The 16,350-nt window shown below is 36.5% G+C and overlaps 1 long non-coding RNA gene across 7 annotated transcripts in view; it reads left to right on the plus strand.

Moving 5' to 3' along the window:
- Positions 1-16,350, plus strand: part of LOC101789704 (uncharacterized) — a 208,769-nt gene that overhangs the window by 158,816 nt on the left and 33,603 nt on the right. For 5 of the 7 annotated variants that reach the window (XR_002398501.3, XR_011807081.1, XR_011807083.1 and 2 more), the window contains 2 exons: positions 1,961-2,080; positions 5,202-5,329. This is a non-coding gene — a long non-coding RNA (uncharacterized lncRNA). The remainder of the gene's footprint in view (positions 1-1,960; positions 2,081-5,201; positions 5,330-16,350) is intronic. The other 2 variants (XR_011807085.1, XR_011807086.1) reach the window with 2 other exon arrangements.

The raw sequence follows: 16,350 nt of genomic DNA on the forward strand, positions 1-16,350 counted from the left end.
ATCTTCATTCCTGATATTTTCCTCAGTTACAGAGCATACATGAAATCTCCAGTGAAATCAGTCTTATTACATTGATATAATGTTGGACAGTGTTTTCCACCAGTTATTTTTGTACAAAAGAGAGGTTAACCAGCTATTTTTTATGTGACAGCCTTGCAAATGCTCTTCATACTTATTTATCAAGGTATTGACAATTATAGAGACAAGAAAATCTCTCAGATGAGAAATATTAGTGGATTTTCTCCCATTTATTTTATAGCATTTTTAATTCTGTGTTTACACTAGTATAGAAATGCTTATGAAAAGGAAAGCAGAGCATCTATAACTAGTTCTATTATATATACATATCAAAAAGGGATATCATACACATATTTTGGCTATCCCAGTTAGATCCCAGATAACATTATGATATAAATGTTTTGCCATATTTCAGAAAGAAGTTGTATGGTATATTTTTAAATGCCATTTCCATTGTAAGAATACTGATTTCATAATGTTACAATACAATTCAATACAGCTGTGAGTACATGTCAAAGGAATTATGCTTCTCTAAATATGAAAAGTATATTATGTATTTTAGAGAAGTGAGAGTCTACACTAAAATCCATATATATATGAGATAAATATGTGAAAGCATATGGAATATTTAGTCCAGAAGGTACATTAAAATAATAAAAATAATAGGAAAATTTTATTTGTAATATAAACTAGTCTGGAGTTATTCTGTTGTGCCTATAACTTTTCCTTCCTTCCTTCCTTCCTTCCTTCCTTCCTTCCTTCCTTCCTTCCTTCCTTCCTTCCTTCCTTCCTTCCTCCCTTCCTTCCTTCCTTCCTTCCTTCCTTCCTTCCTTCCATTATTTTTTTTTTTTTCTAAATATGTTACAGCGTAACTTCTGTAAGCAAACACTGAAGCATTTGCAATTTTAGGGAAGTATTTTGCAGGAGTTCAGACTGCAGCTTGCTTAACTAGAGTTGATCAGCTTTTTTAAATAACATACTATTTTATATATTATTACTATTAAATATAATTTAAATTAATAAAATCTAAAAATATTAAGCATTCCACGCTTACCTCTTTCAATGGTAGGAGAAAAGAAAAGCAGGAACTAAAATACAACAGAAAATGTTTCTTACATGTCTTGTTTCCTGAAAAAAAAACCAACACAATAGAAACGAAGACCAATATATTTTTATTTATTTATTTTTATTTTTTATTTATTTTTATTTTTATTTTCTTTAAATATTTTTAACAAAACTTAACTGTATTTCTTCCTGATTGGCTGAATGTGTAATGTAGCAGTCACAGCTAACATAACAGAAGTGTAAGGTGACATCTTGAACACAGTTAAGTCAATGGGATAAATGTCCAAATTTCCTTCATGAGTTGAAATTGCTGTTCTAACCCCTCTAAAAGCTCTTTCAGATTGACTTTTTCCATGACTAGTGAGTCTGTTTTGAATTTTTATAATACATTAGAAGGGCTACTTCTGTTATGACAGTGTGAGAAAAGTATGCTGCTGTTGATGTGAGTTAAAAATAAGTATTCAAATAAATAAAAAATGTGACTGATGCCAGATTCAAGCTTGGCTTGTTCCATTGTCCTCACAGAAGGAATTAAAATAGCTCAAGCTGAAATGGTGTTGTTCTATATGAAATGTGCTAATATTTGAATATTACATGAAGGTTCAGGTTTCTTGCCAAAGGCTGCACATAAATCTGTAGGAGAGAGAGGAAATTAGCCTAACTGCTGAGCTCTTAGCTCTTCACTGGTCTTAGGAACACTTTGTCTTGATTTCAGGTTTTTCATGCAAAGATTCTATACCCAAGAAGAAATTAGCTCAGTTTCATCATGATGTTAACATGTCCCTATAGAATCTCCTACTAGTCTCAAGCATGAATTAAGTTATACAAATATTAATAAATCAAACTGAATAGAAATGCTTTATATGTTTTATTTCAGTGAGTTCTGGGAATGCAAAGCAGCTTCAATGGAGATACAGAAGGGAGGACCATGGCCCATTACCTCTTGGAATTTCCTGATTTGAGGGGTTCACTGAGGAACCTAAATGCTGCATTTGAGGTTAGACTCTGCATTTGACTGTGCATACATCTTATACATTTTCACATATTTCATGTGAAAAATATTATATATTTTACTCACACATTATATATATTGCATAGCACATTTTCGTCTCTGTTGTAGTTGGAAGGTATGGTTTGTTCAGCAGGGAAAAGTTCACAGACTAGAGTGTGTATGCTTTTTGCCAAAGTATATTCAACGCTGAAATTCTCAGCAATGCTGTCTGTTTTTCCATCATTTAAAAGAAAAAAAATGTCCTGGTGAATCATGAGTTATAAACTTTAGCTCTGATACTACTGGATATGTGTTGTTGGCCTCCCAGCTAATTGTGGAATTAGACAGAAGACAATGGGGAATGTGTAACCCACTGAATAGCATGTGTTAGATATCTCCCTCTGACAGTACAGAGTTGACTATGGCTTCTACCTCAGAACCTTGCCAGTCCCATGGATGTATACGTGCCTGCCTACAGTTCTGGTGGCCTCAGGTTAAATTTGAGAACCATCATATTTGTGAATGCGTGGGCACATTCACTGCATTGGGCTGGGGTCAGGTCTCTGAAATTTTGTGTTGGGGTAGAATTAGGTGCAAATAGTCCTTAGAAGGTTGACAGCTCATGAAGAGGACAATGAAATATTCCAAGCACACCCTCTCTTGTGAGTGAGACTTCAATGCCCAAGCAGAAATCATAGTTCAGCTTTCAGCCCTCTTTCAGCTGTTCCATCCTCCTGTACCAGCACTGAGTAGTTTTCTGACAGCTGGGAGTTAATGTTAGCCTTGGAGCCCCTGGCCTCAACTTTTCTTTCAAACTTCTCTTATGTTTATTCATCTGATGAAATATATTAATGTGCTATTTTTTAGTGACTTGGGAAGTCTATTATTATTATTATTATTATTATTATTATTATTATTATTATTATTAAATGCAGCATATTATTATTTTTAAATGCAGCTGGAAAGTGCTTTATTAGCAGCAAAATATTGGTGAGCTGTTTAACTTACAATGACAAGATCTAACTCCTTTTAATTTTGTATAATGTAAAAAAGCAAAAATCAAAGAAAACAAACCTTTCAGCATATCAGGTCAGGGAACAAAAGACATCCTCACTGGCATGGAATGAAAGGGTTATAGAGGAAGAAATTAACTACTGGACATATGTGATTTTGCCAACTTCACACATAAAATAAGTTAACAGCAGTGCCTTGGTAATTCTGCATCTAGTCAGGGTGGAGCAGAAAGGAAAAGAGCTTTTAAAGAGTGCTGAGGACATAGCTCATAAATTAAGACATTCCTTAGCAGCTTTAAGCAAACTAGCCCAGGGCCCAGTAGCACTTTGGTCATAGCAGTTGCAAGCTGTATTTGGGCTACTTATTGAATATTTACTTTATTTCTTAGGGCTTCTATTTCATAGGCTTTTATTGTCCATGCTGAGCTCTGGGCTACTTGGCCAAATGAACTAACTAGCTTTAAGATAACTACATGACCTGTGGTATAAATATACCTCAGTAGCATGAAGGAGGGACTTTTCTCATGTTGTTCACATAGGAATGGAAAAGGGATCTGCTCCTTATTTTGTATAACAAGTGGCAGTCACCTGCTTCAGGGAGTGCCCCAGTTGCAATGAATTAACAGTTGTGAGAGAGCAGAGCTAGTCTCACTGTTGTTAAAGAATAATATAATTGTTTGGGCAATGTGATACTAATACTCCTTGGGAAAGATGGTTTGAGGATTTTTGTATTTCACCAGAATGAAGATTTGTTCCCTGACTCCCAGTTCAAAAAGCAGAATTTTCTGGCATCCTCAGGTATATGTCTCTAAGCAACTGAGCTAGCATGTGCTCCAGCAGGCTGGAGAAGTGTGGAGAGAAGGAACCTTTAGGGAAGAATTTAGAACTGTTACTTTGCCACTGCCTGTCTCTGATTTCTATAGATGCTGGAATAATTAGGTGCTTAGGAGCGGGTATTTCATTGTAATGTACTCCACAAAACTGTCTTTAATGAGAAGAAGAAGAAGAAAATAAGCTTAAAAAAAAAGCTTTACCATTTTTATTATTATTATTTTTTTTTTTTTTCACAAAGGAAATTCTTCAAGGAAGAACCATATTCTACCCTGGGAAAATTACTTAGGGAAGGATGCAGCAAAATGTGTTTTGCTCACAGCAAAATTTGTAAACCTGCAGTGGATAAGAATAACATATTTCAGTGTTATTTGAAATTGGCAAAAAGCCAGGTTTTCCTGCCTCACTTTATTTTAACCTTTTTGCAGTTGTATAAAATACTGTTATATTTATCTTGGGAGAGATACACGACTGGCATGAAGTTTCAGGAAAGTGTGTAAGCCTACAGAATAAAGCACATGATGGACCTGATTTTTCTTGCACTAATTTATTTTACTGAGCTAAGCTAAATTCCACATATTTACTCCAGGCTCAGAGAGTGGATATTAAAGCAGGAGGATTTAGCATGGCTGGAATGTGATGTCATGAGAGAGTTTTTGACTTCATTAATTACTTTGAAAGTGCTAAAAAAAAATGTGCCGCAAGGATTCTAAACAAAGGCAAAATATGTAGTTACATATAACCTTGCCTGAAGTCCTTTTTCAGGGAAGAAAGTTCTCAAATGAAATTAATTAGGAAACTGCCATATCTTAAAAATCAAAGTTAGATTCCTTAGTTGAAAAGTTAAAGAATTAATGCAATTAATTTCTCCTTGCCAACATTAAAGAAGGAATGAAAATGATGATTGGAAGTGTTCCATGGAAAATGGCGATGGAATGTACGAATGCTTAAGCTTTTTTCTTTTCTCTTATGTTCTAAAAAATATAATATTCTCTAGTAGTTCTTTTTAAATGGTTAAGGTTAAAGGAAGTCAATGTACCAAATACACATTAACATGTATTATGGTTATGAATTTACTGCAAGGAAAAGTAGAGTTGAGTAGCATATTTCTAATATTGGAGCTCCAAAGTGATTTTAAGGAGCTCTGCAGTTGTGCAGTGCCACCTGTTTGGGCTATTAGATAATCTAATTAATGTGCATTTAATATCAAAGAGATATGAAATGTAAAGTCTGATAAAATTACTCTAAAAATTTGTCACACTAAACTAGTATTTATGTTTCAGCTAGCTTCTACCCGGCAGAGGCTAAGGCAGTGTGGTCAGCATTGGTGGGGCTGGAAGGGAGCAGAGCTGCAGCTGTGTTGCACAGTGATGGAACCTGGAGCAGGATGATATGTGCCAATGCAGTATTGGTGAGATTTTGCACATGGACTGTGCATGTAGCATGCGTTCAGTACATATAACATGTACATACATGTATCTTAAGTATATGTAACATGGCTGTAGTGTGTGGGATATATTGCACAGACTGACTGCTTATGTACAGCTCACTGATTTTTGTTATTGAATCCTCTTCTCAAGAAGTTAAACATGGTGAACAGTGAACACAAATGTCTACAAAACTTTTGTTAAAACCTCCAACATAACAGCATTTTGAAAGTTACAACTTATAAACATGGCAATTTCAGAGCAGATCATCATTTGGAATAACAACATTTCTGACTGCTGTTTTTACACTTTGTGCTCATGCCAGTCTATAATGCTGACACAATTTTAGGAACATCAGCAACTAACCTAAAAAAATATTTTAATAAATTAATACTTTGAGAAAAAAAATGTTTTAAATTTTGTGTTAAAAATCTGATCTTTCTTTAGCAATCTCAAACCAAGTTAAGAAATTAAGTGTTTTTTGCTGTCCCATCATTTTTCCTTCTCCACATATCTGGTGTTAGACTGGAAAGTTATGCTGTGCAGTTGTCTCAGAGATCATGGATGTAGAGTTCATGATTCAGATACTTTCCACAGTCAAGTGAAGATGATAAAGTGAAACACCAAGAACTGTATTCTCAACCCTCTAGTCAAAATTTATTTATCAACTCCCTCATTTTGCATTACCTAATAAGAAACAGTTTGGACAGACCTTCATTCAGCTTTGATTTTGAAGATTTGGTTGAATTTCTTGAAGACTTATTCTGTGTTTTTTTTTTACCGATTTATTTATTTATTTTTAATATGGGGCAACCCATTGCCCAACATTTTCAACCAGGCTTCTAAGCATAAGGAATCATTAACCAATGAACTGTACAGCTGAACATTGCCTTGTTTTGCCAGTGAGATCTTTACTCTGGAAACCAGCAGTTGCAGAAATAATAATTCCTAGCTAATTATAATAATAATATGTTATAGTATATTAGCTTACACTTAGCTACCAAGTGTAAAGATTCATAACTAGGTATATGTACTGTCTGGCTTTGATAGGTATGATCCAAGACTGAGGATCTTGGTCAGAGGTATCAGCTGAGTAAAATCTAGGCTTTAGTTGCAAACCTTCATGCTGCAAGGACTGGCAGAGATTTCAGCATACCTGCTGGCTGAAAGAGTTGAGGTACTGGATTATCTGCCTTGCTAACACTTTGGCAAATAAGGCCTTGATTCCTACTTGGAACACTTAGATTTTATAAATTTAATAGTTACTTATTTTAGTACAAAACTCAGGCTAATGTAGCTTGTCGTAGATGTGAGGTATGGCACAAGCAGCTTTGTGTGAAAGAGAAGGTGTAAGTTTAAAGCAACTGCCCCTATTTTTCCAGAAAGCTTCATTTATTTTTGCCAAGATCATGAGTTCCTTAAATCAAGAGTTTCAGTTGCTTTATATTTCTGGTGACTTTCTGAAACATCCAGCCTTGCCTAGACAATTTCTGCACACAAACATGCTTTCCAATACAAGAATATATGTTAAACTAAAAATATTAAATGGTAGAAAAATAATTCAACATGGTTCCAAATAATGTCTTTTCCTATGCTGGCTGCAGGGTCATCCATGTGTATGATTCAGTTTTAAAAAGCTAACACATGAAAGAGAAGATTAAACATCAGCTCACCAGTAGTAATACTGTCTGTGTTTTGTGGTCTAGAAAAGAAAGAGCCAACAAGGACTGTAGGTAGCATTTCTGCTCAGTATTCTGAATAGAAAAATCCCCTTATTACACTCAAGTTTTGTGTCCCCTGTAAGAGATGCCAAAGGGAGTCCTTTTGTTTGGCAGATGGTGTATTATGAGTGTCCAGAGGCTGTATCAGGGAAAAAGAGAGGATTTATCATACTTTACAGACTGATCAGGCAGTGGAATTACACAGACCAGCCATGCTCAAACCAAAGATGCTTTCACTCTCCAGCTGCTTTTGAACACAAAACAGTTGTGTAGGTATTTTTGAATCAAATGGCTGGAATCATTTTGTAATGTGAAAAGGGTATAAATAGCAGCTGCAATTTTATGAACGTTATTTGTAGTTTAGAGAACAGACACCCCTGTTTTTTGATCCCCTAATTAGGCAGAATTTGAAAAAGTTGTGTGTAATTTGTAGTTCAGTTAAAAATCCCAGTGTGCTTATTTCAGAATGACATTAAAAAGCTTGTAAATCCCCATCAGAGCTTTTTGCTCCTAAATTAATCCCCAGTGGCAACTGAGGAAGTGAGATAGATCATAGAAGTTCACAGGACAGAATCTAATGACTGCTTTACTCTACTTAGGTAAATCTTCAGGTGGAGGGAGGCATGTGTGAGCTCTGGGTTCCTGTTCCCTGTTGGTCCACATAAGAGCAGGAGACTGGTCACATACCAGGGAGAAAGGCATTGCCTACAGGAAAATATTGGACTATCAGTCTTACGAGGAATACACTGAGGCTGAGTATATGATGATAATCTTCCAGTCATTAAAAGACAAACTGGAAAAAAGTAATATTTTTGCCATGTCTGTGGTGGCTAAGCAAGAAGAAAAGTTTATCAGTAAAGGTTCAAGTTAGATATTGAGACTTTTTTATTTTTATTTATTTATTTTTTTGTAAAATAGGTATAGTTCTTGTATAGACTTCCTGGAAGAACGCTTGGTTCTCCATAGCTGGAGATCTTCAAAAACAGTTTAGACAAATAGGAACATCCTAGAGCAGAAGGAATTCACCTTAACCTATTTTTAGAGATTATTAAAATATAAATTAAAACAATAGAGATGATCTTTTAAACTTGGATCTGGAAGAAACCTGACAGAACAGGTCATGAAGGCTGTTAGTCTAGTGTAAAGTGACTAAAACTATATTATTAAGCAAGAGGATATGAAGGATGAAGAATATATATATATAAATTAAGTTTAAGCATAAATGGTCGTTTTTTAGAACGGCATGGGATTACTGGTTGAATCTTACGGGGTTTGTTCCATAATGTGCCATCTAAGATACTCCTAAGTAATGTAGAAAAAGGGAAGAAGTGGGACTTGACAAAGACTGACAATAGTACAAAGTGTTTCAGTGACAAAAAAATAAATAAATGGGGTCTAAAGAGCTGCTCAATGATCCCTAAATACTGAAAGACTAGGCAGATAAAATTCATATTGACAAATGCAAAGTAATGCACATGGGAAATATACTATCTAAGTACATACACAGAATAGTGGGCTTTAAATTAGGCTCAGGAAGTCCCTAAACTGCTGACTGCCAGAAAGTGGGAGGTTTAGGTTTACAGGGGAATATCACTGTATGCATGCTCTGCATTTTATACGTTCTCCCTAAACATCTGCTACTGGCCACTGTCAGAAAGACAGGAAACTGAGCTAGATGGACCTTTTGTCTGACTCACTGCAGCTGTTCTTATATTCTGGGGAATGCAAGAGAAAGAATTTTTTTTTTTTTAGCTGTTGATATTCTAGCTAAAATCATATGGAATTTCATTAGACAAAGGGGAACGTACTTCTTTAGCCCAAGGGCTTTCTCTGCTGAATTTCAAAGGTCTGCAGCAAAGGCTTCTATTACAAAGCTATCTCAGGGAAAGGTCATAATCTTTCATAATTGAAAAGCAACCTAAATATTAGGGTTGCTTCTATTATTCAATGCTGTTGATCATACCTTAGACATTGCTTCTCATAATAGCTAAGATTGATTTTTTTTTCCTAAGAAAGGCGAACCTGTATTGACTGACCAGATGAAACAATCTGTTGTAAGAGCTGAATTGCTCTGCACTGTTATCTTAGTGCACAGAAGAAGCAGGGAACCATAGCTCTTTTCTGAGACAAGCTGAGGAACAATTTCTGTTAATGTTCTGGAAGTTGAGAGAAACATAACTGAGAAGCAGGAAGGAAAAAAAAATCACAACCTAATTTTATAGATTTTGTAAAGGAATAGAAATGCTTCAAAGGTTAAAGCCTTCAATACTAACTATGTCTCTTAACTATGATACAGAGGACCCAGAGTTTTGGGAAGGCAGCTAGAGTCACAGTACAGCTCCCAAACCTTCTGGGCTCTTAATACTGTGGACTAAAAATATTGCAAACCTCTTGATCTTAAGCACAATGCCTGTTGGATTCTCTGCGTTTCTAGACATTTAGCAGTACTCTGCTCTATATGACATAGTAGTTAACAGCTGGGTAATGCATAGTCTGCCTTTGAGGTTCTCAGTCACATTTCTTTACTGAGCTCCATTTAGTTAGGCAGAACAATAAAACTTCAAGATTGCAACAAACTTTCTGATAATTATTTGTGAAACCCATCATTTTCTGAATGGTGATTGCACCTTTTTTTTTTTTTTGGTGAAATTGAATAGCCATCTTTCAGAACAATCTAAACTGTAAAAATTGTAAAAGTGCCTCTAGCTCAGTACTAGGCTTTTCTTTCAGTAAATCCTGTAAAAATACGTGACTGGTGTGGTATTGTTCTGTATATTTGCAGTGTGGTCCAAAAGGCTGAGGCATAAATTCTGTCAGTTGCTTTTTTTTTTTTTAATTATTGTTATTACTATTCATTTTTCCCCCTAGAAACTTGTTGTTTTGCAAGGAAACTCAATTAGTAGAGTATAATTTTGGGCAAGGCATGTATTTCTTCCTTAGTTGGTCTCACTGATGGCAACATCAGATAAAAGGATTAGCAGGAACTGTGCCATAGCAATACAGATCTCATTTACCTGGAGAAAGCCTTCTGCTGTCTTGACAGCTGTGTAACACTGTCAGCCAGGGGCGAAGAATCCTTGTGCTCTAATTTGGTTGAAACTTGAACACATGGGAGAATACAGCTATTACCTCTAGCCAAACAGAAATGAGTCAACATGTTGATTGCTTGAATGAATAAGCACCTTTTAAAGAAAGAGTGTTAACATAAGACTCCAATTATCTTTCCCACTGCTGCCTGCTACAAACTCCAAACTCCCCTTCTCACAGGAGTGTTTCCTTCTTTGGGTGCACGTGGATTACTCAAGAGCTGTGTGTGCTTGCATGGGAGCTGTATAATCTGCGTACCTTCTTCTTATATTCTGGAATGTTTTAATAATCTGTGCAACATGAACAGTAAATACAAAGGTGGTCTCACCACACTGTTTCTCATCCCCTGAGGAACGCCAGGCTGGGAATGAGACATTGGATAGCAGTCTGTGTGTATGCTCAGCCCTAAATTTCTCTGTTTGACTGCCATTTTAAAAGCCCACTGCACTGGTTTCTGTGACATTTGTCTCCTACTTACTGGGAAAGAACCAAGGACTTCATTCGTACAGTGTTAGTAACTTGGGCTGTATTTGAATCAGCTGTCACAAGAAAATGGAGTTAAGCTGCATAAATATATGCATGCATAGGAGGAAGGGTTTCTTTCTCTGCTGTAAGAAAATCATAAAAATTTAAAAGAATCTTTGGAGGTATCTTGACTGTGCTGGTGGCACATGCTTGGCATATGAAATGCTGGACACTTAACGCCAGTACATGTTCCTAATTACAATCTCCTTATCATAAACAATTACTATTAAACGCAGTGCGCGGTGGAAGGGGGAGGAGGAGGAAACCCAGGTAGGATTGTTTGGAGCTGCATGAATCTGTGTTTGCCTCAGGCTCAGTTAGCTGTCAAGAAAACCCCTGGAGCACCCAGAATTCACAGGCTTTGCAGCTGATCATAATCAATAAAGGCAACAAGCCCAAGCTGGGAAAAGTGGGCAAAAACGTGTTGTCCTCTTGACCATTGCAGGATAAAACTGTGTGCTGCTGAGTAATTGTGAAGAGATATGGGGGGTCAGAAATACACACTGGCTTTAGGCATCTGTAAGTAGTGTATGGAGCTCTGATCAAAGTGAGGTGATCACTGTGTGAGGCTGATATCTGTTCTTCCATGGGCAATAAGGATGTTTTGTTATTTGTGTTCTTTGGGCTCCTGTGTTTCTTTGTATGGGGGCACAGGATGCTCGCTAAGGGAAGGATAAGGCACAAGAGGTCAGGCGGCTGCTTGATGAATATCAGCTAGCAGCATGCATTGGCAGTACTCAGTAGCTTCTGGTGAGAAGCATTGCAGAAAAAGCAATGGCTCATCTTCATGAGCACAAAACTGCAGTAAATCCAGTTCTGTTTTTAAGATAACTTTCAAGCAGATTTATAATGATGCTGTACTTGGTCAGTTTATCTAACAAGGTGATTCTGCTATCCTTTGCTATCTATTGCATCTTGTTCAATGTGTTGCATTAATGAAGTCTGGGGAGTAATCACAGGAAAAAATCTGATTACTGTTGTTAAATGTGTCAGAATGAGACCTTTGTGAATATGACATTAAATATTGTTAAGGAATACAATGTGACTCTGACCCGAAGTTTTAAGGTTCATGATGAAGTTAATGTGGCTTAACAAACTCTAATACATCAGTGAGAGTACTGCAGCATTTTGCATAGTCAAAACTTTAAGCATATAACAGGTGATTTGGTTTAGCGTAACATGTTGGTACAGATAGAAAACTTTATTATTATTATTATTTTCTGTTTTAAGAACACATATATAACCAGTCATCACAGAGTATGTGTTATAACTTGGTCGTGTATCCAAGACCTGCATGTCAGAATCACAGTATGAATACGTTCCTTGATACTAATGTCCTTTGTGGCCTTGCTGCTTAAATACCTTGTGTCTACACTTACTTTGTAGTAATAGAGGAGAATTATAAGGAACCACGGTAGTATTGCAAGTTTAGAATGACAGGTAGAGGGGACAACCTGCCTTTGTGCTGATAACTGGTGCTTTGTAATGCTGGAGAAAGGTTGGATCTGTACTTGGTACTGTGGATGTCTGACAGTCATTGGAAGCAAAATTTAAGACGGTTCTTTTTGTTTTAAAAAGATGGTTCTTTTTTTGTGTTAAAAGGTGCTGGATTCACCTTACTGGGATAATAAATATTTGGATGTCTTATTGGGTAATCATGATAACTCTGCTTTTAATTACTTGTCCCTATGGCTATGAGATTACACATTATATTATGAAGTTCTACACTTTTATATTCTTATGCAGACAGGTCACACTTTGCTACTCTGTATTAGTCTTTTTTTTTTTTTTTTTTTTTTTTTTTTTTTTTAGGGGATTGGCATTTAAAGAATTTAAAGAACGGGATTCTGACGCCAACTGAACAAATCCTGCAGACCCAAATTTCTGCATACTTAACTGGCTGAGCTTATGTTTATATCACATATTCCTGTTCATCACACTGCAGAGTTTATGCTTGCTTACCAATTCTGCCTCTCACCACCTGGAGAGGGTTGGCCTGCAGCCAAAACGCTTTCTAACCTCCTACCACAGTGTCCATCCTCAGAAAGACTGATGGTATTACAACCTTATTTTTGTGGAAAGTTTGCTTAAAATCAGTTCCTTAGACAAGATAAGCATGTAGAAATATGGATTTAGGTGGTGTTTTATTCCCATGTTTTTTTTTATACAAGAATGAAAAGAGTGGTATTAGAAACTGCAAGGAAGGGCAAGGAAAGACCAATAAAATACAGAGAGGATCCTTGCCATTTAACGCTTGATGGTTGTGACCTTGTCTGGTTTAACCGAACAGCAATTTACTCAGCCAGTTTTCTTGGCTCTCTGAGAAGAGAACTTGCAAAAAATCAGTGTTGCAAAATTTGATCCTATGTAGATAATGATTACAGACACATACATGGTTTTCAACATTCAGTATTCCTCATAAGAATATTACACAGCATTTGTCCATCTTTACTCCTGCTTGAAGATAATAGCTGGTCTTTTTCTGGTAGAGACCTGCGAAAGAAGAGATTTCTTGTTTTATCTGCTTTTCTGAAATAGTTATGAACTATTGGAATGGTGGTCACCTGCCTTCTGGTTATTCCTGCAGGGTTCTCTAATGGTTGGGTCCCATAGAGACCTAAATTACTTCCTTAACCTGTGACAAATGCTTTTAGTCCTGTGATCAAAAGCATTTGCTGTGGGGTTCAGATCTGTTGCCTGAGCTGTGATGTATTTTCTTTACTCTTTCTCATGATAAAGTTGTGTCTTAAATTTAGGAAGACAATGAAAAGAGTTGAAATTAAAGTTTTTGTGAAAGATTGACTTGTGTCAGGAATAGTATAGACAGCAGGACCAGGGAGTTGATCATCCTTCTGTATTCACCTCTGCTCTAGTGAGGCTGCACCTCGAGTACTGTGTTCAGTTTTGGGCCCCTCACTACAAGAAGGACACTGAGGTCCTGAAGCATGTCCAGAGAAAATCTATGAAGTTGGTGAAGGGTCTGGAACACAAGTTCTATGAGGAGCAACTGAGGGAACTGGGGTTGTTTAGTCTGGAGAAAAGGAGACTCAAGGGAGACCTTATTGCTTTCTGCAACTACCTGAAAGGAAGGCATGGGGAGGTGGGGGTTGGCTTCTTCTCACAGGTAACTAGTGATAGCACTAGAGGGAATGTCCTCAAGTTGCACCAGGGGAGGTTCAGGTTGAAAATCAGGAGCAATCTCTTCTTAGAAAGCCTGGTTAGCCACTGGAATGGGTTGCCCAGTGAGGCAGTGGAATCACCGTTCCTGGGGGTGTTTAAGGAAAGGTTGGAAGTGATGCTTAGAGACATGGCTTAGTGCATGATAGTGGTGGTAGGAGGAAGGTTGGAACAGATGTTCTCAGAGGTCTTTTCCAACCTTAATGATTCTATGATTTTATTCAGGACTTATAAAAGCAAAATGGCTACTGCAAAAAGCTTTTTAGTTAGTATACTAGAAAAGCAAGAGAAAATAAAAAGTACAACCTGAGTAAGTCTGTGGTCAAAACAATTTAATTTTGTGAAATTTTTAAAAATCTAAGATTTTGTTTATGTTTATTGTGAAATGAGAACAAGCTTTTGTAAGTTTGTCTCATACAGCTGTGAAATAATTTCAGTCCTTCCTCTCAGTACTGCAGTGGCCAAGGTGTTCGTTTTTTAGGGTCACCCCAAGCTGAAGCCTCTGGTGTCTGCTTGGGCATTGACTCTTGTGCTGGCCAGTTCTGGGGTCTCTCTCCTCTAAAGTCTCCTGAATCTGACAGTCCTCACTGATAAATGATTAATGGTAACCAACGTGTTTTCTTTGAGGCTTTCTTTTGAATAGTTATCTTATTCAGGTAAAAAAGCATGACCCATATTACATCACTTTATTTTTGTGTCAGTGTTGCCATCTTACTGATAAACTCGGAGCTAATAGTAACACAAGCTGTAAGAAATAATTTCCTACCCATTTTTAAGCTCCTGGTTCATTGGTGTCAGTGTCTGTTATTGGACTCAGTATCAGGGAGTCTGAGAGAGTGCTGTTTTTTTTTCATTCAAAGTTGAGTAAGCCACTCACCATGCCACTGCATGGTGTTGCAGCCTATACCAGTTGGTGGATGTTAGAAGCTGTACAGGAACAGTTCCCTGCGAAGGACACCCTTATTAGATTTAGATTAGATACATGACTTTGCAGATTTTAAGTTTTTTTTTTTTTTTTTTTTTTTTTTTTGGCAGAGGTTGTATTTGTTGTCTGCTAGTAACACGCTGAGATATAACAGGGTAATGAAGAGTGAATATTTCACTGAAGTTTTCCTTAAACTTTTTCAATATTCCCACAGAATTGACAAAAATTCTGACTTCAATCTTATAATCTTCAATCTTATAGTTAAAAATAAATTCATATGTTTCATCTACACTATAATTCTCTTGAAAAGTAAAAGTTAATTAGAAAACAATTAGAAAACAATTAATTTACTTGGATTTCTTTTGACTTTTTTTTTTGTTTAGTTGTATCTTAGTAGTAATGAGCTTTGAAAACTCTTGACTAGCTGTAAGTGAACTTAAAATTTGGCAGTTTCATAATTATCTTCTCTCTTAGATATAAATATGCTGAGGACTTCTTCATTTAGAGACCAGGATCACCGATAGATTATTTAAACCTCTTGACATACAAAACCCATTGTCTACTTGGATTTTTTTCCCCATTTGAAGTCTTTTCAAATGTACATTTTACAATAGTTCTGGAGCAGTAAAACCAGCTGGGATTGTTTGAAATGAATAACTACTTCAGAAGTTAGCCAAGTTCAAGGTTTTTCTTATCTACGTTAGTGCCCCAGCCACAATTTCACATAATTCTGTTACTTCATAAAGCTGACATCTCAAAACATTTTTCTGACCACTGTAAGACAGCTTTTCAAGTTCACACATGAACTCCCCTCAAGTGCAATACACATTAAAGTACTTTTCAGCTGATTTAGTTTTAGAGTGGAAAGAATGTTGCCTTTCCACCATGGTGGGATTTACCTTACTATTAATTTTTATTTTCTGCTAGGACCTTTTCTTAGGCAAAAGTCTTACAGGAAGTAGAATCAAAGATTTCCTTAAGTAAGGAACACTAAACTAGTCAAATATGGGAAGGAAGAATTACCACAATGTGCCCAGGAAAATCATGAATTAACAATTGCAAAACATGACAGCTCACTCTGCAAGGAGTTTGCCTTTCTCTTACAAAGTTGGGAGATGTAACCCTGGGAAGGGGGTTAGTATTTCTAGAGACTAGTTTAAAACTTGTAGAATACTGAGGTGGCTGATGGAAAGAAACTTTAGAGAACAGCCTCAGTATGTTTCACAGCACAGATGGTTTTCCTTCTCCATAAATGAACCTTGGTTTCTTTTTTTTTTTCCTTTTTTTTTTTTTTTTTTGAAGCTGGCAGAATCAGAGTTAGAAAAATGTCCAAGCTCAGTAGCAGCACTTCTGTGTATAGCTGTGGCTTGCATCTGTCAAAGCTTGTCTCAAAGTTGTGGAGGCAGCTCAAAAGTTCCATCAACAACACAGGACATACATAGTTGGCTACTAATACCCTGTACCTCATAGCTTTTGGCCCAGTTTTATGCTGAAGGTAGCATACAGGGCACTGAATATCACACGAATCTGTCAACACACTCTGTGCATTACTATTTGTCATTTTATTACA

This window comes from Anas platyrhynchos, chromosome 2, assembly GCF_047663525.1.
Source record: "Anas platyrhynchos isolate ZD024472 breed Pekin duck chromosome 2, IASCAAS_PekinDuck_T2T, whole genome shotgun sequence".
Taxonomy (NCBI): domain Eukaryota; kingdom Metazoa; phylum Chordata; class Aves; order Anseriformes; family Anatidae; genus Anas; species Anas platyrhynchos.